Source organism: Dendrobates tinctorius, unplaced genomic scaffold (genome assembly GCF_039654945.1).
Source record: "Dendrobates tinctorius isolate UK_male_01 unplaced genomic scaffold, ASM3965494v1 ptg000245l, whole genome shotgun sequence".
NCBI classification, from domain to species: Eukaryota; Metazoa; Chordata; class Amphibia; order Anura; family Dendrobatidae; genus Dendrobates; species Dendrobates tinctorius.
The window spans coordinates 5,348,854-5,372,959 of record NW_027361912.1 but is presented as its reverse complement, the minus strand read 5'-3'; the positions used below and the strand labels follow the sequence as shown (position 1 = coordinate 5,372,959).

The following is a 24,106-nucleotide window of genomic DNA, read 5'->3' as shown; positions in this document are numbered from 1 at the left end:
CAGAGAAGGGCGTCAATCAAGCCGCCGTTAGGGCAGGGCATTAACCCTTCTCTTGCTGCAGCCATTAGAAAGTGGGAGTTTCCTCTGTTTAAAGTTGATCGCTTGTCATCATGTGATTTAGGAAGAGGGGCGTCAGTGCCCCCTGTGTGGCCCATACTGTACCCCAGTATTAGTGATATTCAATGCCTCCCTATTGCAATGCTGTTTTCTCCATGGACCCAGCAGTATTGATAAGGCCGTCCATGTGGACTCCACCCTATAGGTGGGCTCAGATTTTCTGCAGATCTGCTGGTGGCAAGCAACATATGCCATAGTGAATGCCACTATAGAGCCATCGGAACGTATGATATTCATGGTCAACCCCCAGAGCGTAATATACATATAAACCATACAATATCATTCAGGAATCCAATGACTGGGCCTCTGTGTGCGGAGACCTCCAAGAAAGTTTTTTTAAAAATGGTGGGAAGTACTGACTAATGTGCTATAACATGACTCATCCATTTATAAAGAGAAGTCACATTTCAGCATGGTATTTATTATTTACATTATTATTTTTTTATTATGTATTTTAACTATTACATTTATCTACATGTTTATTTTTTACATAGATTAATAGCATATTTTATGGATTTTTATTTATTTCTATACATTTTATTATATGTTTAGTGTACTAATTCCACATTTTTTTACATCTTTTAAGTATTTATTTACCTACATTCTAATTTACATATTATCTAAATTTGCATATCTATAATTATTTTCACATTTGTTTTATTTACTTGCTTATTTATTATAATTTTAGTTTTGTTTGCTATTTATCCATTTTTTGATCTTTTTTTACGCCTTTTTAGTTACCTACTTTCTAATTTATATAATTATTTATTTATTTTTCTTATTTATTATTTCCTTGTATTTATTTTCTTGCACTTATTATATTTTTATTTTTTGTTACTATTTATCCATTTATTTATATTTTTTACTTATCTTTTATTATGTTTTTACCTACTTTCAAATTTAACAATTTATTATGTTTACTTTGGAGTACTCTTTACATATTTATATTTGCTTATTTCTAATTTACATATTTATTATATTATTTATTTATATATCTATCTTTTTTACATATCTATTATCACATTTTTTTATTTATTTACTTATTATATTTTTAGTTTTGGTTACTATTTATTTTTTTAGTTATTTTTTCATATTTTTATTTGTTTTCTTTATTTAAATATATTTAACAATGTATTATTTAGTTAGATTTTTATTCATTGTATTACATATTTATTGATTTACATATTTTATTTATTTTTCCTTTTTAATTGACATGTTTATGTAAACTGGAAGCAGGTTCCAGGCATTAGTCAAGCTCTTCCTACTAATGATGATCATACATCTTCACAAGTATAGAACACCCCGTCTAATTGGGACATTCATTTTCTCTTTATCCTGAAGAGAATGCCAGAACTGCAGTTAGGACTGACACATGCAGAGAATTACAATAGTCTAAGGCAGGAGCTAATGTCTTTTGTACAGAGCTCAGATTTATAGGTAAGTAGCTGAAGAGCCTGGCGCTGCCCGGTCATAGTAATTAACTGTGGTTAGTTCTAACAAATTATAATGATTATATCTATATATAAAGCTGAGTGTAGAGCCCCGCCCACTCCGCATAGCCACATTCACTATAATATCCCACATCATCCTATCAGCCAGAGCTACCGGACTACTACCCCTAATATCCCACATCATCCCGTCAGCCAGAGCCACCGGACTACTACCCCTAATATGCCACATCATCCCGTCAGCCAGAGCCACCGGACTACTACCCCTAATATCCCACATCATCCCGTCAGCCAGAGCCACCGGACTACTACCCCTAATATCCCACATCATCCCATCAGCCAGAGCCACCGGACTACTACCCCTAATATCCCACATCATCCCGTCAGCCAGAGCCACCGGACTACTACCCCTAATATCCCACATCATCCCGTCAGCCAGAGCCACCGGACTACTACCCCTAATATCCCACATCATCCCGTCAGCCAGAGCCACCGGACTACTACCCCTAATATCCCACATCATCCCGTCAGCCAGAGCCACCGGACTACTATCCCTAATATTCCACATCATCTCATCAGCCAGAGCTGCCGGACTACTACCCCTAATATCCCACATCATCCCGTCAGCCAGAGCCACCGGACTACTACCCCTAATATTCCACATCATCCCGTCAGCCAGAGCCACCGGACTACTACCCCTAATATCCCACATCATCCCGTCAGCCAGAGCCACCGGACTACTACCCCTAATATTCCACATCATCCCGTCAGCCAGAGCCACCGGACTACTACCCCTAATATCCCACATCATCCCGTCAGCCAGAGCCACCGGACTACTACCCCTAATATCCCACATCATCCCGTCAGCCAGAGCTACCGGACTACTACCCCTAGTATCCCACATCATCCCGTCAGCCAGAGCTACCGTACTACTACCCCTAATATCCCACATCATCCCGTCAGCCAGAGCCACCGGACTACTACCCCTAATATCTCACATCATCCCATCAGCCAGAGCCACCGGACTACTACCCCTAATATCCCACATCATCCCGTCAGCCAGAGCCACCGGACTACTACCCCTAATATCCCACATCATCCCGTCAGCCAGAGCTACCGTACTACTACCCCTAATATCCCACATCATCCCGTCAGCCAGAGCTACCGGACTACTACCCCTAATATTCCACATCATCTCATCAGCCAGAGCCACCGGACTACAACCCCTAATATCCCACATCATCCCGTCAGCCAGAGCTACCGTACTACTACCCCTAATATCCCACATCATCCCGTCAGCCAGAGCTACCGGACTACTACCCCTAATATCCCACATCATCCCGTCAGCCAGAGCCACCGGACTACTACCCCTAATATTCCACATCATCTCATCAGCCAGAGCTACCGGACTACTACCCCTAGTATCCCACATCATCCCATCAGCCAGAGCTACCGTACTACTACCCCTAATATCCCACATCATTCCGTCAGCCAGAGCCACCGGACTACTACCCCTAATATCCCACATCATCCCGTCAGCCAGAGCCACCGGACTACTACCCCTAATATTCCACATCATCTCATCAGCCAGAGCTACCGGACTACAACCCCTAATATCCCACATCATCCTGTCAGCCAGAGCCACCGGACTACTACCCCTAATATTCCACATCATCCCGTCAGCCAGAGCTACCGGACTACTACCCCTAATATCCCACATCATCCCGTCAGAGCCACCGGACTACTACCACTAATATTCCACATCATCCCGTCAGCCAGAGCCACCAGACTACTACCCCTAATATCCCACATCATCCCGTCAGTCAGAGCTACCGGACTACTACCCCTAATATCCCACATCATCCTGTCAAAGCCACAGGACTACTACCCCTGATATCCCACATCATCCCGTCAGGCAGAGCTACCGGACTACTACCCCTAATATCCCACATCATCCTGTCAAAGCCACAGGACTACTACCCCTAATATCCCACATCATCCTGTCAAAGCCACCGGACTACTACCCCTAATATCCCACATCATCCTGTCAGCCAGAGCCACCGGACTACTACCCCTAATATCCCACATCATCCCGTCAGCCAGAGCCGCCGGACTACTACCACTAATATCCCACATCCCGTCAGCCAGAGTCACCGGACTACTACCCCTAATATCCCACATCATCCCATCAGCCAGAGCCGCCGGACTACTACCCATAATATTCCACATCATCCCGTCAGCCACATCTACTGGACAACAGTCACGATGCAGGCTGGATCTGACAAGTTAAATGGACAAAGTGAACTTTTTTTCCTTTGGCTTGGTGCCAAAGTGGGTTGATTGCCCCCGGTGGCCATTAGAATTATTACACGTGGTGTTGTTCATTCTAAGTTGCCCTGGTGGTGGTGAGCGGTAGTGGACTTTAGTTTCTTTGGTTTAATGTGCACTTAATTACAAATCAGGTGTTAGGCTCTATAAAAGGGAGCCAGGTGTGTTCAATGACTGTTGGTGATATTGTGTGTTAATTTGGCAAGGAAGCCTGGGTGAGGAAGGAGCTGAACATGAGTCCTGTGCAGCCCAGCCTGAGGGGACGAGTGGCAGCTAGGTGGTCTGCAAGAAGGGCTGGCATGGCGTGGTGGAGTCACAGTTTATGGTGTTGGCAGGAAGTGTTTGCATGGCTTGGTGGAGTGACGTCTATGGAGAGAGTTGCACTCAGCATGCGGGACTTGGTTGCTGAGAGCTGGACTCAAGCATGCTTGACTTCTTGGGCAGGAGCTGAACTCATCTTTGGGACTCTGTTACTGGACAGCTGCAACTGGTGGTGGACTGTGCTCCAAGGCTGCACTATGGTGAAGGATCCAGTTATGGTGATCGATCCGGGTGGAGAAGATGCACGCAGGTGGTGGGCTCTGTTGCTAGGAGCGTACGCAACAGAGCAAAGTGGTGTTTCCCCTGTTTTGTTATCTTTCCTCATGTGTGTTTAGTGCAGTGGTGGGATTAGCTTCCGCACCGACCAATTCTCTAGTGAGGGTTTAGGTCAGGACGAGCTAGGGTTTTTAGGTTCCTGTTGTGCGCCCGGAGCGGAACCGGCATAGGGAACGTTAGGAGTGCAGGGACACTGGCTCAGGGGAGTGCAGGAGGTCTCCACTTCCCAATTCCCTATCGCAGGGCCCACCATTGTTAATGTTTCCCAAGTTTCCCTTATTGTTTAAATTCGCCTTACTGGAGGCGGGGTTTCCAGACTTGTATATACGTGTAATGTCTAAATTCGCCAGTTGGAGGCGGTGTATCCAGCTGCACGTCCTATTATTTAAATTCACCCCACTGGAGGCGCTGTATCCAGGGTCACGTGTCATATGGTTTCGCCTTGCGGCGGTACTCGCTGCGTCCAGACACACGTGACCGTGACAACAACTACCCCTAACATCCCACATCGTCCCGTCAGCCAGAGCTACCAGACTACTACCCATAATATCCCACATCGTCCCGTCAGCCAGAGCCATCGCATTACTACCCCTAATATCCCACATCATCCCGTCAGAGCCACCGGACTACTACCCCTAATATCCCACATCATCCTGTCAAAGCCACCGGACTACTACCCCTAATATCCCACATCATCCCGTCACAGCCGCCGGACAACTACCCCTAATATTCCACATCATCCCGTCAGCCAGAGCCACCGGACTACTACCCCTAATATCCCACATCATCCCGTCACAGCCGCCGGACAACTACCCCTAATATTCCACATCATCCCGTCAGCCAGAGCCACCGGACTACTACCCCTAATATCCCACATCGTCCCGTCAGCCTGGGGTCAGAACCAGAGCGCTGAGTGGAACGGTGCTAACTTCCATACTGGGGATCCCTTTAAGAGAGGCCAGGTGCCAGAACCAGAGCGCAGAGTGGATTTGCCCTGACTTCCATACCGGGGATCCCTTTGAAAGAGACTGGGATCAGAATTAGAGCGCTGAGTGGATATGCAGTGACTTGCATACCAATGATCCCTTTAATAGAACCCTGGGGTCAGAATCAGAGCATTGGGGGCTTTGCCCTAACTTCCATATTGGAGATACCTTTAAGAGAGGCCTGGGGTCAGTACCAAAGCGCAGAGTGGCTTTGCCCTCACTTCTATACCAACGATCCCTTTAAGAGACCCTGGGGTCAGAACCACAGATCTGAGTGTAACGGTCCTAACTTCCACACCAGGGATCCCTTTAAGAGAGGCCTGGGGTCAAAACCAAATCCCTGGATGGATTTTCTCTGACTTCCATACCAATGAACCCTTTAAGAGGGAAGATGTGCCTATGGGATGGAGGATGTGTGATGTGTATATGGTCATGGGAGGGGGGATTCATTTCTGTCATGTGCTCTCTGCTCCTTTCTGAGGGGCAGACAATGGCTGGGAGCTTATGTTCCCGGGGATGCTAGATTTCTCCCACCATGTCAGTGTCTGCTGAGGTGTTGTCAAGTGGGAAAACTTGCTCATAGCAACCAATCACAGCTCAGCTACTTTTAACCAGCTCTGGTGAAATGAGAGATGCTTAGTGATTGGTTGCAATGAAAACTGTTGCTCATAGCAACCAATCACAGCTCAGCTTCTTTTGAACTGCTCTGGTAAAATGAAAGATGCTTCGTGATTGGTTGGTGATACACACACATACATTCACTTTTATATATAGAGATTTACTTTCTGCACAGATCTGGATGACAGTGCATATATGGGGCAGTGTGGTAGCTGCCATTGGTTGTACTCCTGCATCTGTTACATTGCTGAGTAGAATGTTTAGAACCTTCAGACATTAGCACAGATCAGGACTTCCAAATCACTGTACAGCTATCCCAGTGCACATAACAATGCTGGTACGAACAGAGCCTAAAGCTGCCCATAAAGTTTCCATAGCTGTTAGCTCAATGCTCAACCTTCTCATACATATGGATGTTCTGCTCAGCTGAGCGTGCATGCATTTTGAATGGGGAGGGTGGAGTATGTTGCTGTCGGACACCTCTAAAATTCAACATGCAATTCATTCTTTATTGGGAATGTTTACAGGCCCCGTACACAGGTCAATCAGCTAGTCCTACTGGGATCAGCGGGTTCGCGCCCAACTTGGCTTAAGTGTGAAGACAGCTAGGCAGACTGTGGTAGACTTTAGAGATCATCAATTTGATTTGTGCTGCCTCAGTCCATTGTACAGTCTGGTCCTCCATGGCAGTCGGTCTTCACTTCTTGCACTCAGCCTCTTTGGCCAAATTCCTAATGTTAATATATACTTACCTTGTAATGTCTTCACATCCTGTTCTGTCCAGATGTGTCCGGATCCCAGAATTCCAAGCGGCGGAAGTTCACCGACCGCCATATTGGGACACCCAAGTGATGGGTGTCTCAATATGGAAACTGCTGGTGGTACCAACTTCTTGTGTGGTACCACCAGCGGAACACCGTCACACCACATACACACTGTATATGCCGTACGCACCACACACACAGTGTATATGCCGTACGCTCCACACACACCACACACTGTATACGCCGTACACACCATACACACTGTATACGCCATACGCACCACACACACACACAAACACACTGTATATGCTGTACGCAGCCTCTTGTGGGGTACCACAAGCAGAATACCGTCGCAAACACGCCACCGCCGGGATCAACCGAATGATTCACTGACCGCAGCCATTTTAAAAATTGTCTGTGTCTGACCGTGTACGGAGAATACCACAGCTCCTGGGCAGGGGAGGAAGCAAAAGACAATACTGACATTACAGCAGGAGATCACAGAGGATACATTTTGTGAGGTCAAATATTTCACTGACTGTTTATAAACACTATTTTACCTCACAAAATGTATCCTCTGTGATCTCCTGCTGTAATGTCAGTATTGTCTTTTGCTTCCTCCCCTACCCAGGAGCTGTGGTATGTTCTGTACATGGTCAGACACAGACAATTTTTAAAATGAACTTTTGTTCGTGGGAAAACCCCTTTAAAAAGCAAATATCAACGCCAACCCAGTGGAATTTTAAATTCTATGATTCCCTCGGCAATGCCATCACATCGGCGCCAACTTAAAAGTGGCACCACTGTCATGCTACTGCGAAACCTCAATACCAACAAAGGTCTCAGCAATGGAACTCGGCTGATTGTCACTGCCTTACATAGACAAATAACAGATGATAGATACATAGATAGATGATAGATCAATATATAAAACATATAGATAGAAACAGAGATAGATAGATAGATAGATAGATAGATATAGACATAGATTATAGAATAAAATGTGTTTTTTTGTCCCTTCGTGGATACAATGTAAATTAGGCTAGTTTCACACTTGCTTTTTTTTGCAGCGCGTTTTTCCCGCAAAAAAACGCATTGAAAAAACGCATACATAAGCATACAACTGCTGCGTTTTTTTCAAGCATTTTTATGAGCATGCATGAAAAAAACGCAGCGTTTTTATGCGTTTGTATGCGTTTTTAGCGCGTTTTTACCGCGTTTGCGTTTTTTTCCAACATTTTTAGGTGGCCCCTCACACTACCCAAACCATGACTTTACTAACCCTAACCCTGACCCTAACCCTAACCCTGACCCTAACCCTGACCCTAACCCTTAACCAAATCATACTTAACCCTAACCCAAACCCTAAACCCTAACTAACCCTAACCCTAACCCTAACCCTGACCCTAACCCTGACCCTAACCCTAACCCTTAACAAAACCATACTTAACCCTAACCCTGACCCTAACCCTAACCCTAATCCTGACCCTAACCCTGACCCTAACCCTGACCCTAACCCTTAACAAAACCATACTTAACCCTAATCCTGACCCTAACCCTGACCCTAATCCTTAACAAAACCATACTTGACCCTAACCCTAACCCTGACCCTAACCCTGACCCTAACCCTAACCCTGACCCTAACCCTTAACAAAACCATACTTAACCCTAATCCTGACCCTAACCCTGACCCTAATCCTTAACAAAACCATACTTAACCCTAACCCTGACCCTAACCCTAACCCTGACCCTAACCCTAACCCTGACCCTAACCCTAACCCTGACCCTAACCCTTAACAAAACCATACTTAACCCTAATCCTGACCCTAACCCTGACCCTAACCCTTAACCAAACCATACTAAACCCTAACCCTGACCCAAAACCCAACCCTAACCCTGACCCTAACCCTAAACCCCCTTAACTAACCCTAACTCTAACTCAAACCCCTAAATTCCATGGTTAAAAAAAAAAAACGCATATGCAAAAAAACGCTTACATGAGCATGCCAGTGCGCACATATGCGCATCCATAGGCTATAATGGCCATTTTTAGCGCAAAACGTGCGCATATGTGCGCATGCGCTTTTTTGCAGGGCCAAAAAATGCAACATGATGCGTCTGGAAAATCCAATCGCACACCCCAAAAAAACGCAGCGCATGAAAATCGCATACATGCGCTTACAAGCGCGCAGGTATGCGCACCCATGTTAAACATAGGGGAAAAAACGCATGCGCAGGTTAGCGTTTTTTTCCAGCGCTAAAAAACGCAAATGTGAAACCAGCCTTAAAGGGAATCTGTCACCCCATTTTTGCTGTATGAGCTGTGGCCACCGCCATCAGGGGCTTATCTACAGCATTCTGTAATGCTGTAGATAAGCCCCTGATGTAACCTGAAAGATAAGAAAAACAAGTTAGATTATACTCACCCCAGGGATCTGGTCCGGTCCGATGGGTGTCACGGTCTGGACCTCTCAGACCTTTCCCGGCGCCTGCGTACTGCAGTACTCTGCTCTGCCCTCAACAGGGCAGATATAGTACACCTGCACAGGAGCCGAGGGAGAAGCAAGGAGGAGGACGGCATCTCTAGAAGATGGGAGGCGCCGGACGGGACCACGACACCCACCACCCCCGCCCCAGTATAATCTAACTTGTTTTTCTCATCTTTCAGGTTACATCGGGGGCTTATCTACAGCATTACAGAATGCTGTAGATAAGCCCCTGATGGTCGCAGCTTATAGGCCGAAAATGGGGTGACAGATTCGCTTTAAAGCACCTTTGTCAAATTTTTCCATGTTAATAAAATGTTACCTTTACCTACTTTGCTTTCATTTTCACACAGGGGGAGGGGTGAGGGCACATTGGAAAGAGGACACACAAATGAGAGAACACATGAGGGAAGAAGACAGCACAGTGGTGGAGAGAGAGCATACAAGGGGGAGAGCACATGCAGTAGACAGGTCAAAGAAGAGAGCACAGATAGGAGAAGTCAGCACATGGGGAAAGAGAGAGTGGGTAGGTGGGTGAGCACATGGGGGAGAGATTCTCAACGCTGCAAAGCCTGCCCCCATCATGACATTACCGCCCTCCCGATGAGATAGCATCGCCCCTCCATCTAGTACCTAATAAGTGTCAGCTATCCTGGTAATGCCGCATATTCTACTTTGCTCTCTCAGTTCTGTCCAAACATTTGGCTATGCTACATCTAGTGCTTCCTGTTTTGCTCATTCTTCTGCAGTTCTGCATATCTGGCTGTACTGGTCCTAGTTGTTCCATGTGCTATCCAGCAAGTCCAATTCCCCTCTATCATCACCACTGGATTGAATCATAGAATCGTAGAGTTGGAGGGGACCTCCTGGGCCATCTGGTCCAACCCCCTGCTCAAAGCAGGATTTGCTAAATCTTCCATGTCTGTCCAGCCTCTGTTTGAAGACTTCTATTGAAGGAGAACTCACCACTTCTCGTGACAGCTTGTTCCACTCATTGATCACTCTGTCAAAAAGCTTTTTCTAATATCTAATCTGTGTCTCCTCCCATTCAGTTTCATCCCATTGCTTCAAGTCTTTCCTTGTGCAAATGAGAATAAAGATGATCCTTCTACAATGTGACAGCCCTTTAGATATTTGTAGACAGCTATTAAGTCTCCTGTCAGTCTTCTCTTTTGCAAGCTAAACATTCCCAAATGCTGCAACCTTTCCTCATAAGACAGGGTTTGCAGACCGGTCACCATTCTGGTCGCTCTTTTCTGAACTTGCTTCAGTTTGTTGATGTCTTTTTTAAAATGTGGCACCCAAAACTGGACACAATATTCCAGATGAGATCTGACCAAAGAGGAGTAGAGGGAAATAATGACTTCACGTGATCTAGACTGTATTCTTCTGTTTATACATCCTAGAATTGCATTTGCCTTTTTTGCTGCTGCATCACGCTGTTGACTCATATTCAGTCTGTGATCTATTAGTATACCCAAGTCTTTTTCACATGTGCTGTTGCTTAGCCCTATTCCTCCCATTCTGTATATGCTTTTTTCATTTTTATTGCCCAGATGTAGTACTTTGCATTTTTCCCTGTTAAAAACCATTCTGTTAGTTGCTGCCCACTGCTCCAGTTTATTTATATCTTTTTGAATCCTCTCTCTCTCTTCTCTTGTATTAGCTATCCCTCCTAGCTTTGTGTCATCAGCAAATTTAATCAGTGTACCCTCAATTCCTTCATCTAAAGCCCCCGTCACACACAGCGATCTCGCTAGCGAGATCGCTGCTGAGTCACAAGAGTTTAACTTTTACCAGCGACCTGCCCCCCTACCGGGTATTGCTGATCGTCCTGGAATGGCCAGGACATTTTTTTGATTGCTAGCTGGCGCTGGTAACTAAGGTAGACGTGTACCTTGGCTACCAGCGCGCTGGTGCAGGGAGCTAGTAACCAAGGTACACATTGGGTTTCTAAGTGCCGCGCGCCGCTTAGAAACCCGATGTGTACCTTGGTTACTAGCTCCCTGCACCAGCGTGCTGGTATCTAAGGTACACAGTGGGCAACTAAGCGACGTGCATCGCTTGTTACCCGCGTGTCGCTGGTGCAGCTGCCTGTTTGGCAGCTCACCAGCGATCATGTAGCGACACACCAGTGATCCTGACAAGGTCATATCGTTGTCGGGATCGCTGGTGCGTCGCCATGTGTGACGGGGCCCTTAATCGTTGATAAAGATGTTGAACAATACAGGGCCCAGGACAGAGCCCTGTGATACCCCACTTGAGACATTCTTCCAACTGGATGAGCAGCCATTTACGACCACTCTTTGGGTCCGATCACTAAGCCAGTTATGAATCCACCTAACAGTTGCCTTGTCCATTCCATACTTAGCCATTTTTTCAATAAGGATTGTATGAGATACTTTGTCAAATGCTTTGCTGAAGTCAAGATATACTATATCTACAGCATTTCCCTGATCCACCCAATCAGTGATTCTGTCATAGAAGGAAATTAAGTTAGTCTGACATGACTTATTAGTTACAAACCCATGCTGACTCTGTTTAATCACTTCATTCTTATCCAGGTACTGACATACATGTTGTTTAATAATTTGTTCAAAGATCTTTCCTGGTATAGAAGTCAGACTCACCGGCCTATAGTTGCCTGGGTCCACCTTCTTCCCCTTTTTGAAGATAGGAACAACATTTGCTCTTCTCCAATGTTCTGGGACTTCTCCTGTTCTCCAAGAATTTTCAAAGATTATGGAGAGGGGTTCAAAAATTTCTTCTGCTATCTCCTTCAGTACTCTGGGGTGTAATTCATCTGGACCTGGAGATTTGAATTCATTTAGGTTAGCTAAGTGTTTCCTCACTATATTTCTGTTTATAGATATCCTGGATTCTTCTATTCCCTTAATAGGACAGTGAAGAACAGATGATGTTACATTTCCTTTCTGAGAGAAAACAGATGCAAAATAGGAATTTAAAAGTTCGGCCTTCTCAGCATCCTGTCTTACCATTTCATCATTTTCATCCTGTAAAAATCCTATAGCATCTTTGACTTTTCTTTTACTTTTGACATATCCCCAAAATCCTTTATTATTGCTTTTGACGTCTCTTGCAAGCCTCAATTCATTGTCAGCTTTAGATAATCTGATTTGTGCCCTGCAGGTTCTGCCGACAGCATTATATTCTTCATTAGATATGCCTCCCTCTTTCTATTTTATAAACATTTCTTTCTTCCTTTTTAGCATGTGCTTAAGTTCTGTGTTCATCCATTATGGTTTCCTTAAATGCTTCCTATTCTTCTGCTGCTCATTCTGACCTACAGCTTTGAGAATCCACCTCAACAGGTGAGCCCCTAACAGGGCGACTCAGTTGTCACACGTGACTGGGCCTAACTTGACTTCATGATGTTGTGCCGCCTAGAAAGCACCAGATGTGCCTTACATGCCTGGACAAAGGTTCCAGGCGCAGAAATGAAATGAAGACCAGCTGCCATGGAGGACTAGATTGTAGGCTGGACCAGGGCAGCGCAAATGGAATTGCTCCTCTCTAGTGGACTGATCTAATTAACAATCATATCTCAGAGTAAGGAAATTGGCCATAGGTAAGTAACCAAGTGTTTACTTTGCTTGTCCATGTTTTTACCTGGTGAAATTAGTTGGAACATTTTGGACTGTATCAACCAGGCTGTTACCAACATCTCTAAAGCCATGATACCCTGTAGCCCCAATACCAGGGGTCTTAAACTCAGCCAGGGAAATGGGCCCACAAACAAAAGTGTTGAGTAGCAATACAGGTTTACAATTAGCCCCTTATAGTAATTCTGGTCCCCAGCCTGTAATAAAGTCCCAAAACATGTAATATTGCCAGTGTCCTGTAATAATGTCCCTCATCCTGTAATAATGTCATTCACTGTGTATAGTAATGCCCCCTGTCCTGTAATAATGTCCCTCAGCTTGTAATAATGTCCTCCATCCTGTAATAATGTAGCCAATTGTGTAATAATGTCCCTCTTCCTTGAAATAATATCCCTCACTGTGTAATAATGTCCCCATCCTGTAATAATGTCCCTCAGCCTGTAATAATGTCCCTCAACTTGTAATAATGTCCCCATCCTGTAATAATGTCTCCTGTCCTGTAATAATGTCCCTCAACTTGTAATAATGTCCCCACCCTGTAATAATGTCTCCTGTCCTGTAATAATGTCCCTCAACTTGTAATAATGTCCCCATCCTGTAATAATGTCTCCTGTCCTGTAATAATGTCCCTCAACTTGTAATAATGTCCCCATCCTGTAATAATGTCTCCTGTCCTGTAATAATGTCCCTCAACTTGTAATAATGTCCCCATCCTGTAATAATGTCTCCTGTCCTGTAATAATGTCCCTCAACTTGTAATAATGTCCCCATCCTGTAATAATGTCCCTCAGCCTGTAATAATGTCCCTCAACTTGTAATAATGTCCCCATCCTGTAATAATGTCTCCTGTCCTGTAATAATGTCCCTCAACTTGTAATAATGTCCCCATCCTGTAATAATGTCTCCTGTCCTGTAATAATGTCCCTCAACTTGTAATAATGTCCCCATCCTGTAATAATGTCTCCTGTCCTGTAATAATGTCCCTCAACTTGTAATAATGTCCCCACCCTGTAATAATGTCTCCTGTCCTGTAATAATGTCCCTCAACTTGTAATAATGTCCCCATCCTGTAATAATGTCTCCTGTCCTGTAATAATGTCCCTCAACTTGTAATAATGTCCCCATCCTGTAATAATGTCTCCTGTCCTGTAATAATGTCCCTCAACTTGTAATAATGTCCCCATCCTGTAATAATGTCCCTCAGCCTGTAATAATGTCCCTCAACTTGTAATAATGTCCCCATCCTGTAATAATGTCTCCTGTCCTGTAATAATGTCCCTCAACTTGTAATAATGTCCCCATCCTGTAATAATGTCCCTCAGCCTGTAATAATGTCCCCATCCTGTAATAATGTCTCCTGTCCATGCCATAACACACTTCTACAATCATGCGTTTGGTAGGTCTGTTATTAAAAAAAAAAACAAAAAAAAAAAACAGGTCACTCACTCATACCTGACTGTCATCCCATTTATTGAAAAAAAAAAAAAAATCAGACAGCTTTTACCTTCAAATTATCTGCTAATCCTGAAGGTTCACAAACTTTTTCCACTCATTCCCATACATGTGATAATGGATCTTTTCCTTTAATAAAAAAAATGTAAAAATGTCAAAGTCCAATATTTTTGACCAATTTGTTAATTTTATTCTTATTTACTTTTAGGACTTGGGCGAAAATCTGATTTACGTCGTGTGTGCAGAAATATGGAACATGCTGAAGGGTCACTATGTGCATCTCTTCAGCTCATATGTTCCACATTTAGTAATTCCTGGACATTGTGGTTATCCATCGCAGGATCTCCCCAGTGATTACTGATTCTAGTAAACGGGATGTAATAGATCATAATAACGTCCATAATCCTATTGTGCTTGTCTTGCAATCACTAATGACTGAGGAGTAGCCTCTATTACATCACTGGTAATTGGGTCTGGGTTCACTAATGGGTATATAGATTATACTGGATCAGCGGATTCCTAATATTTTGGAGCTATATGATCGACCTGTCAGAAGACACAAAGGACAATGTCTTATGACAATTTGTCTCTGTAGTGTTATATGCAGAATATAGGCTGCTGTACACGATGTATCAGTGGGACTCTACTTATCGGTGGTCCGGTATGGACGGTTGTACACTGCTCTGACTCATCATATGTAAAAGATGCTGAAAAGCATCGGCAGTTTCAGAGAAGGAAGCTAATGATCTGAGACAGATAGCCAGCCCCCTTCATCATCACAATTCTTTAACTGCAAACATATCATGACATCGTAGTAGTATTTAGAATTAAACCATATTAGTAAATTCTAAGAAATTTGCATGTCAAGTAAATAACCAGTCTCTCTCCCCACATGGTCTACACTCGCCCCATATTAACTACACTCGCCCCATAAGAACTACACTCGCTCCACATGGACTACACTCACTCCACATGGACTACACTCACTCCACATGGACTACACTCGCCCCCCATGGTCTACACTCGCTCCCCCATGGTCTACACTCGCCCCCCATGGACTACACTCCCCCCCATGGACTACACTCCCCCCCCCCCCATGGTCTACACTCGCTCCACATGGACTACACTCACCCCCCCATGGTCTACACTCGCTCCACATGGACTACACTCACTCCACATGGACTACACTCGCCGCCCCATGGTCTACACTCGCTCCACATGGACTACACTCACCCCCCCATGGTCTACAATCGCTCCACATGGACTACACTCGTCCCCTATGGTCTATACTCGCTCCACATGGACTACACTCGCCCCCCCCATGGTCTACACTCGCTCCACATGGTCTACACACGCTCCACATGGACTACACTCGCTCCACATGGTCTACACTCGCCCCCCCATGGTCTACACTCGCCCCCCCTATGGTCTACACTCGCTCCCCGTGATCTACACTCGCCCCCCCACATTTTCTACGTTCGCCCCACATTGTCTACATTTACATTTACCCTTTATGGTCCATTCAACCCCTCCGTGGTCTACACTCAACCTTTATTGTCTATACTCACTCTACATTTATCTATACTAACCATTCCTGGTCTATATTCACCTTATATCATGTACACTCATGATCTATATTTACCTTCCGAGACCAAAAGATTTACCCTCCATGGTGTATACTCCCCCTAAATGGTCTACACTCACTCTCCATGGTCTCCATCCACCCTTTACTGTCTAAACTTACCCTCCAAGATCTATATTCACTCTCCATGGTCTGCACTCACCTGCCGTAATCTATACTCACCCTCCATAGACTATACTTTCCCTCCAAGATCTACATTCATCTTACATGGTCAACACTCACTCTTCATGGTCTATATTCATCCTCTATGGTCTACACTCATCTTCCGTAACTTATAGTCACCCTTTAAAACCTACATTCATCCTTTATATTGTATCCTATATGGGCTACACTTACCCTCCAGTCTACACTCATCTGCCATAATCTATACTCACTCCCCAGGGTCTACACTCACCTGCCGTAACGTATACTCACCCACCAAAATCTACACTCAAGAATGTTCTACAAGGATGATCCTGTAGAAGCTGCGGTGTTCTTGGTCCTTGTCTTCTCTTCTCCAGCTTCTTTTTCTTGTAGCTGTTTCTCCGGGTCCATATTAATACCTTTCTTGACTTTCTAATGAATCGTAGCGGATGACTTTAAAGAAAAACCTGATGTGAATGTCAATGGATTTGTAAAGATGACCTCCTTGAGGGCATCTTACCCTTAGCTGTTCTTTCTGGTTGCCAATATCTGCTGCTATCCCAGCATTTACTACTGCCAAACCAGTAATAGTTCTATCTGGTGCCAAAGATGACAGGCTCCAATACAGCAATGGAATACAGTGTTAAAGCTTGCAAATTACCATAAGAGGTCTTTTATAGATCCTCTTTACATGACCCATTGCTAGGAGCTTTCATCATGCAGCATGCTGCATGTTTAAATGAACGCATCATTCACTCAGAAAAACTGCTATAATCTGTCTTAGGCCGGCTTCACATTAGCGTTTGAGTCCACAGCGTGGTGCTGCGGACTGTTTTTTCCTTTAGCCCCGCCTACTTCCGCATAAGTCCTGCGTACCCATCTTTAACATTGGGTACACAGGGACATGCGTTGTATGCGGATGCATCTGCGTGCGTTGTTTTGATGTGCCAGCTGACCGCAAGAAAATGCAACATGTTGCGCTTTCTTGCGGTCGGCAGGCAAGTGTGACCAACTTTTTACTATTGAGGCTGCCTATGCGGCATCAAGAGTAAAAAGATATGTTAAAAATAATTTAAAAAAAAATAAAAAATCGTGATATTCTTACCTTCTGGCGGCCCCCACAGCGTTCCCGATCCTCGCAATGCTCCTGGCAACTCCAGTTCCCAGCGATGCCTTGCGACATTGACCCTGGATGACGCAGCATCACGCGAGACCGCTACATCATCAAGTCATTGTCGCAAAGGCATCACCTTGACCGGAAGATGTCGGCAGCGTGGTGAGAGGTGGGAAGGCCTCTGAGGGCCAACAAAAGGTGAGAATATCACAATTTTTTATTGGAATTCTTTTTTTAACAGGGATATGGTACCCAGAGCCTGAAGGAGAGTCTCGTCTCCTCCAGACCCTGGGTACCATCCGCATATGATCCGCTTACTTTGCGCATGTTGGGCACAGCCATATACGGAAAGTAAGCGGATCAATGCATTCCTATGAGTGCGGAATTGCTGCGATTCTGCACAAAGAATGAGCATGCTGTGTATTTTTCCACGATGCGATTCTGCCGTGGAAAAATACGCAGCCTTAGCACAGCATTGCGGAATGCCATTGAATACAATGGGTTGCGTTATGTGTTTTCACAGCATTTTAGCGGCGAAAAAACGCGGGAAAACCGCATACAATCCGCAACATGTGCACATAGCCTTAAGTACCAGACCAGGGGAAGAGTCTTGAGGAGATCATTTGCATATTCCCAGTGCCTTCTGGGATAAGTGAAGAGTCTCCGCGAGCTCAACGATCACTGGGTTTTGGCCGTTGCAGCTGAAAAGAGGAAATCGGAAGACCAGGGGAAGAGTCTTGAGGAGATCATTTGCATATTCCCAGTGCCTTCTGGGATAAGTGAAGAGTCTCCGCGAGCTCAACGATCACTGGGTTTTGGCCGTTGCAGCTGAAAAGAGGAAATCGGAAGACCAGGGGAAGAGTCTTGAGGAGATCATTTGCATATTCCCAGTGCCTTCTGGGATAAGTGAAGAGTCTCCGCGAGCTCAACGATCACTGGGTTTTGGCCGTTGCAGCTGAAAAGAGGAAATCGGAAGACCAGGGGAAGAGTCTTGAGGAGATCATTTGCATATTCCCAGTGCCTTCTGGGATAAGTGAAGAGTCTCCGCGAGCTCAACGATCACTGGGTTTTGGCCGTTGCAGCTGAAAAGAGGAAATCGGAAGACCAGGGGAAGAGTCTTGAGGAGATCATTTGCATATTCCCAGTGCCTTCTGGGATAAGTGAAGAGTCTCCGCGAGCTCAACGATCACTGGGTTTTGGCCGTTGCAGCTGAAAAGAGGAAATCGGAAGACCAGGGGAAGAGTCTTGAGGAGATCATTTGCATATTCCCAGTGCCTTCTGGGATAAGTGAAGAGTCTTGGGCTCATCTTTCATCGTTTTTAAGAAATCTCAAGATGGAAGAGGCCAGGAGCCATTTGGTGAGCTGCATTTCTTGCTACATGTTCACAGACTTACCAGTGGAAAAGCCAAACTTCACATGCCACAAATGCAAGCTTGTGTCCCTGTTGGAGGAAAAGTTGCAAAATCTCGAAGAGAGGTTAGCTACGTTGAAGATCATTAAGGAAGGTGAAGAGTTCTTGGACAGAGCAGAATTATCTCTTCATGTTACAGAAAGAGAAGAAATTCGAAGTGCACCTGAAGAAACAGAGGAATGGAGACATGTGACCCAGAGAAGCAGGAGGATCAGGAGGCAGTCAGCACCCATACTGCTCAGAAACCAGTACCAGGCTCTCACGCAGGAAAACAATGAAGAAATACATCAGGATAAGACTTTGCCAACAAGCAGCAACCTTGTACGCCTTCAGAGTCCTCCTGGATGGAGAAAGAAAAATGTTGTGAAGAAGAAACGGAGAGTGGTGGTCATGGGGGATTCCCTGTTGAGAGGAACTGAGGCCGCTATCTGCAGACCGGATATAACTTCAAGAGAAATGTGTTGTCTTCCAGGTGCAAAAATTAAAGATGTGTCTGACAGGATATCAGGACTCTTCAGACCTACAGATGACTACCCATTCCTGCTACTACATGTGGGGACAAATGACACTGCAAGAAACGACCTGGAAACCATCTGCAGAGACTTTGAAGACTTAGGCAAGAAAGTGAAAGAGCTGGGAGCGCAGGTGGTCTTCTCTTCCATCCTCCCAGTGGATGGCCATGGAACAAGGAGGTGGAATAAGATTCTGCAGGTGAACAACTGGCTACGTCGATGGTGCCGTCAGCAACGATTTGGATTCCTGGATCACGGAGTGAACTACTTATACGATGGACTACTTGCTAGAGATGGGGTGCACCTTACGAAGACTGGTAAGCATGTATTTGGAAGTCGCCTTGCTACACTTGTAAGGAGAGCTTTAAACTAGAACAACATGGGAAGGGAAGCAAAAGACCAGAAAAAGCAAAACACCTGACAAATGCTATTGAGAACTCTGCTATTAGAAGTGGAAAGGAAGAACAAAGACGAAAGAATCTAATTAATAAAAATATTGGAGAAAGAGAAACCAATCACAAACTAAAATGTTTCTATACTAATGCACAAAGCATGGGCAACAAACAAGGAGAATTGGAACTACTAACACAGGAAAAGAAATATGATGTCATTGGAATCACTGAAACTTGGTGGGACAATACACATGATTGGAATACAAGACTAGAAGGATACAACTTATTTGCAAGAAACAGACTTGATAAACGAGGAGGGGGTGTCGCATTGTATGTTAGAAACGCGTATATCTGCACAGAGATTGAAGCTTCAGAGACTGGGAGTTCTGTGGAAACTGTTTGGGTAAGAATACAAGGACAGAACAATGGAAAGGACACCATTGTAGGCATTTACTACAGGCCGCCTGTGCAAGCTGAAGCTATGGATGAACTCTTTATGCATCAAATGGCCAAGTTCTCCAAAAAATATGACATAGTTGTCATGGGAGATTTCAACTATCCAGACATTTGTTGGGAATCTCTCTCAGGCAAAACTAACAGGTCAAGGAAATTCTTATCCTCTCTTGCTGACAACTTTATCTTCCAAAAGGTAAGGGAGAAAACAAGGGGAACTGCTACCTTGGATCTAATCCTTATAAACAGGGAGGAAATGGTTGAGGAGGTAAAAGTGGCTGGGACCCTAGGAGGTAGCGACCATGCTATTTTAGAATTTTGGATAACTAGAGGCGGAAGACCTGTGAAGACTCAGACGTCAAGGTTAGATTTCAGAAAGGCAGATTTTAAGGGATTCAGAAAGAGAATTGGAGGGATCCAATGGCTGGATATCCTTAAAGACAAAAATGTCCAGGAAGGATGGGAAATCTTGAAAAATGAAATTCTCAAAGCACAGTTGTTAACAATTCCGAAAAGAGGGAAGAATAGGAAGCAGTTAAGGAAACCAGGATGGATGAACACAGAACTTAAGCACATGCTAAAAAGGAAGAAAAAAATGTTTATAAAATGGAAAGAGGGAGGCATATCTAAAGAAGAATATAATGCTGTCTGCAGAACCTGCAGGGCACAAATCAGATTAGCTAAAGCTGAAAATGAATTGAGGCTTGCAAGAGATGTCAAAAGCAATAATAAAGGATTTTGGGGATATGTCAAAAGTAAAAGAAAAGTCAAAGATGCTATAGGATTTTTACAGGATGAAAATGATGAAATGGTAAGACAGGATGTTGAGAAGGCTGAACTTTTAAATTCCTATTTTGCATCTGTTTTCTCTCAGAAAGGAAATGTAACACCAACTGTTATTCACTGTCCTATTAAGGGAATAGAAGAATCCAGGATATCTATAAACAGAAAGATAGTGAGGAAACACTTAGCTAGCCTAAATGAATTCAAGTCTCCAGGTCCAGATGAATTACACCCCAGAGTGCTGAAGGAGATAGCAGAAGAAATTTTTGAACCCCTCTCTATAATCTTTGAAAATTCTTGGAGAACAGGAGAAGTGCCAGAAGACTGGAGAAGAGCAAATGTTGTTCCTATCTTCAAAAAGGGGAAGAAGGTGGACCCAGGTAACTATAGGCCAGTGAGTCTGACTTCTATACCAGGAAAGATCTTTGAACAAATTATTAAACAACATGTATGTCAATACCTGGATAAGAATGAAGTGATTAAACAGAGTCAGCATGGGTTTGTAACTAATAAGTCATGTCAGACTAACTTAATTTCCTTCTATGACGGTATCACTGATTGGGTGGATCAAGGAAATGCTGTAGATATAGTATATCTTGACTTCAGCAAAGCATTTGACAAAGTCTCTCATACAATCCTTATTGAAAAAATGATTAAGTATGGAATGGACAAGGCAACTGTTAGTTGGATTCATAACTGGCTTAGTGATCGGACCCAAAGAGTGGTCGTAAATGGCTGCACATCCAGTTGGAAGAATGTCTCAAGTGGGGTACCACAGGGCTCTGTCCTGGGCCCTGTATTGTTCAACATCTTTATCAACGATTTAGATGAAGGAATTGAGGGTAAACTGATTAAATTTGCTGATGACACAAAGCTAGGAGGGATAGCTAATACTAGAGAAGAGAGAGAGAGGATTCAAAAAGATTTAAATAAACTGGAGAAGTGGGCAGCAACTAACAGAATGGTTTTTAACAGGGAGAAATGCAAAGTACTACATCTGGGCAATAAAAATGGAAAAAGCATATATAGAATGGGAGGAATAGGGCTAAGTGACAGCACATGTGAAAAAGACTTGGGTATACTAATAGATCACAGACTGAATATGAGTCAACAGTGTGATGCAGCAGCAAAAAAGGCAAATGCAATTCTAGGATGTATTAACAGAAGCATACAGTCTAGATCACGTGAAGTCATTATTTCCCTCTACTCCTCTTTGGTCAGACCTCATCTGGAATATTGTGTCCAGTTTTGGGCACCACATTTTAAAAAAGACATCAACAAACTGGAGCAAGTTCAGAAAAGAGCGACCAGAATGGTGACCGGTCTGCAAACCCTGTCTTATGAGGAAAGGTTGCAGGATTTGGGAATGTTTAGTTTGCAAAAGAGAAGACTGAGAGGAGACTTAATAGCTGTCTACAAATATCTAAAGGGCTGTCACATTGTAGAAGGATCAACTTTATTCTCATTTGCACAAGGAAAGACTAGAAGCAATGGGATGAAACTGAATGGGAGGAGACACAGATTAGATATTAGAAAAAACTTTTTGACAGTTAGAGTGATCAATGAGTGGAACAGGCTGCCACGAGAAGTGGTGAGTTCTCCTTCAATGGAAGTCTTCAAACAGAGGCTGGACAGACATCTGACTGGGATGATTTAGCGAATCCTGCTTTGAGCAGGGGGTTGGACCAGATGGCCCAGGAGGTCCCTTCCAACTCTACGATTCTATGATTCTATGATTCTAAGTACCCATTAAACACTGGATTACACTAATTTTACCCCTGATCACTGCTTTACATTGCAAATTTACCACCTGAGTCCTGGGTCAAACGGTTCATTCTCCCCTGAACAATGGATTATATTGTCATTTTTCTCCACCCTCCAGAGGATAACATTGTAATTTTTCCTTATAAGCACTGGGTTCCACTGTAATTACAACATCATTTTCCCCAGTAATAGGTTGCAGTGTAATGTTACTCCCTGAACACTGGGTTGCACTGTAATTGTCCCACCGAGTGCTGAAATACACTATTATGTTACCTCCTGGATTATACAGATTTTTTTACCCCCTGATCAGTTTATTACATTGTAATTGTATTTCTACCAATTGAATTACACTTTAAATTACCCCCTGTGAAGCATAGTGGAGACATGATTCCATGTCAATCAGCTGTATACTATTGGGCCTGGAATTATAAAAAAAAATCCTTCAGCACGTGCTGTGGTAACATAACACCTGGCCCGATCAAACAAAAGATTCACACCCTCCTAACTAGCTGGTATGCAATCTTCTACAGGAAGACCCCCTGTGGATAAAAGCAGAGCGACCTGAGTCCTTTGTTCAGCCAGCTAGGATTTCATGCAGGAGTTATGGACATATTATACGTCCTAGCGGTACATCGTATATACGTCAGAGATCCCCAGACCAGGGCAAGCGCCTGTCCGGGTCTTGAGTGATTCTAACATGCACGGGAAGGGAGATACATAGAACAGCCACTATCAGATAGGTAGCAAAATTGTGTTTAGTCTCTGAGTAGCAGGTACCCATTCAGATCCGATGGCTCCAGAACTGCCCAGAAAAGAGGTATGATCTTTTCATAGGTTTTGGGAGATTTATCTCCAAACCTACAGGGGAGGAGATTTAGGTCCAGCCCACGTTGACAGGGAGGGGTCTGTGTAAAACCATGCTAAGTTGACCTTATGTGTCCCTAGGAGGTGTGGAACGTCACGTTGGTACAAGTGGGGAGACCTTACCACGTGATCCTGCTGACGTAATATTGACGACCCCTGAGCACTGAATTAAACTGTAATTTTACCCTACCCCCTCAACACTGGATTGCAAAAGTAATTTTACCCTCTGAATTCTTGATTAAATTCAATTTATTACTCCCTGAGCACTGGATTACGCTATTTCTTTGCCTCAACTCCCAAGCAGTGGTTTTCACTGTAGCACTGTGTTACTCAATGATTTTACCCTGAGCACTGGATTACCGTATATTGTACTTTCCCAAACACTAGATTACCTCCTGAGCAACATCTTAACCTGTTTAATTTTACCCCCCGAGAACAGAACCGAGTTACACTCTAATCTTACCCCAAACACTGGACTTCACTGTACATTTACCCCCTTACCACTGGATAACATTCTAATTTTCCCTTTGAGCACTGGACTGAACTGTAATTTATACCCCCTGAACATTGGGTTAAACTAAAATTTTACCCCCTGTGCACTTACAATGCAATTTTACCCCAATCCACA

At 44.1% G+C, this 24,106-nt stretch overlaps 1 protein-coding gene across 1 annotated transcript in view; it reads left to right on the top strand.

The window, feature by feature from the left end:
• Positions 1-24,106, top strand: part of DPYSL2 (dihydropyrimidinase like 2) — a 115,879-nt gene that overhangs the window by 938 nt on the left and 90,835 nt on the right. The window lies entirely within an intron of this gene.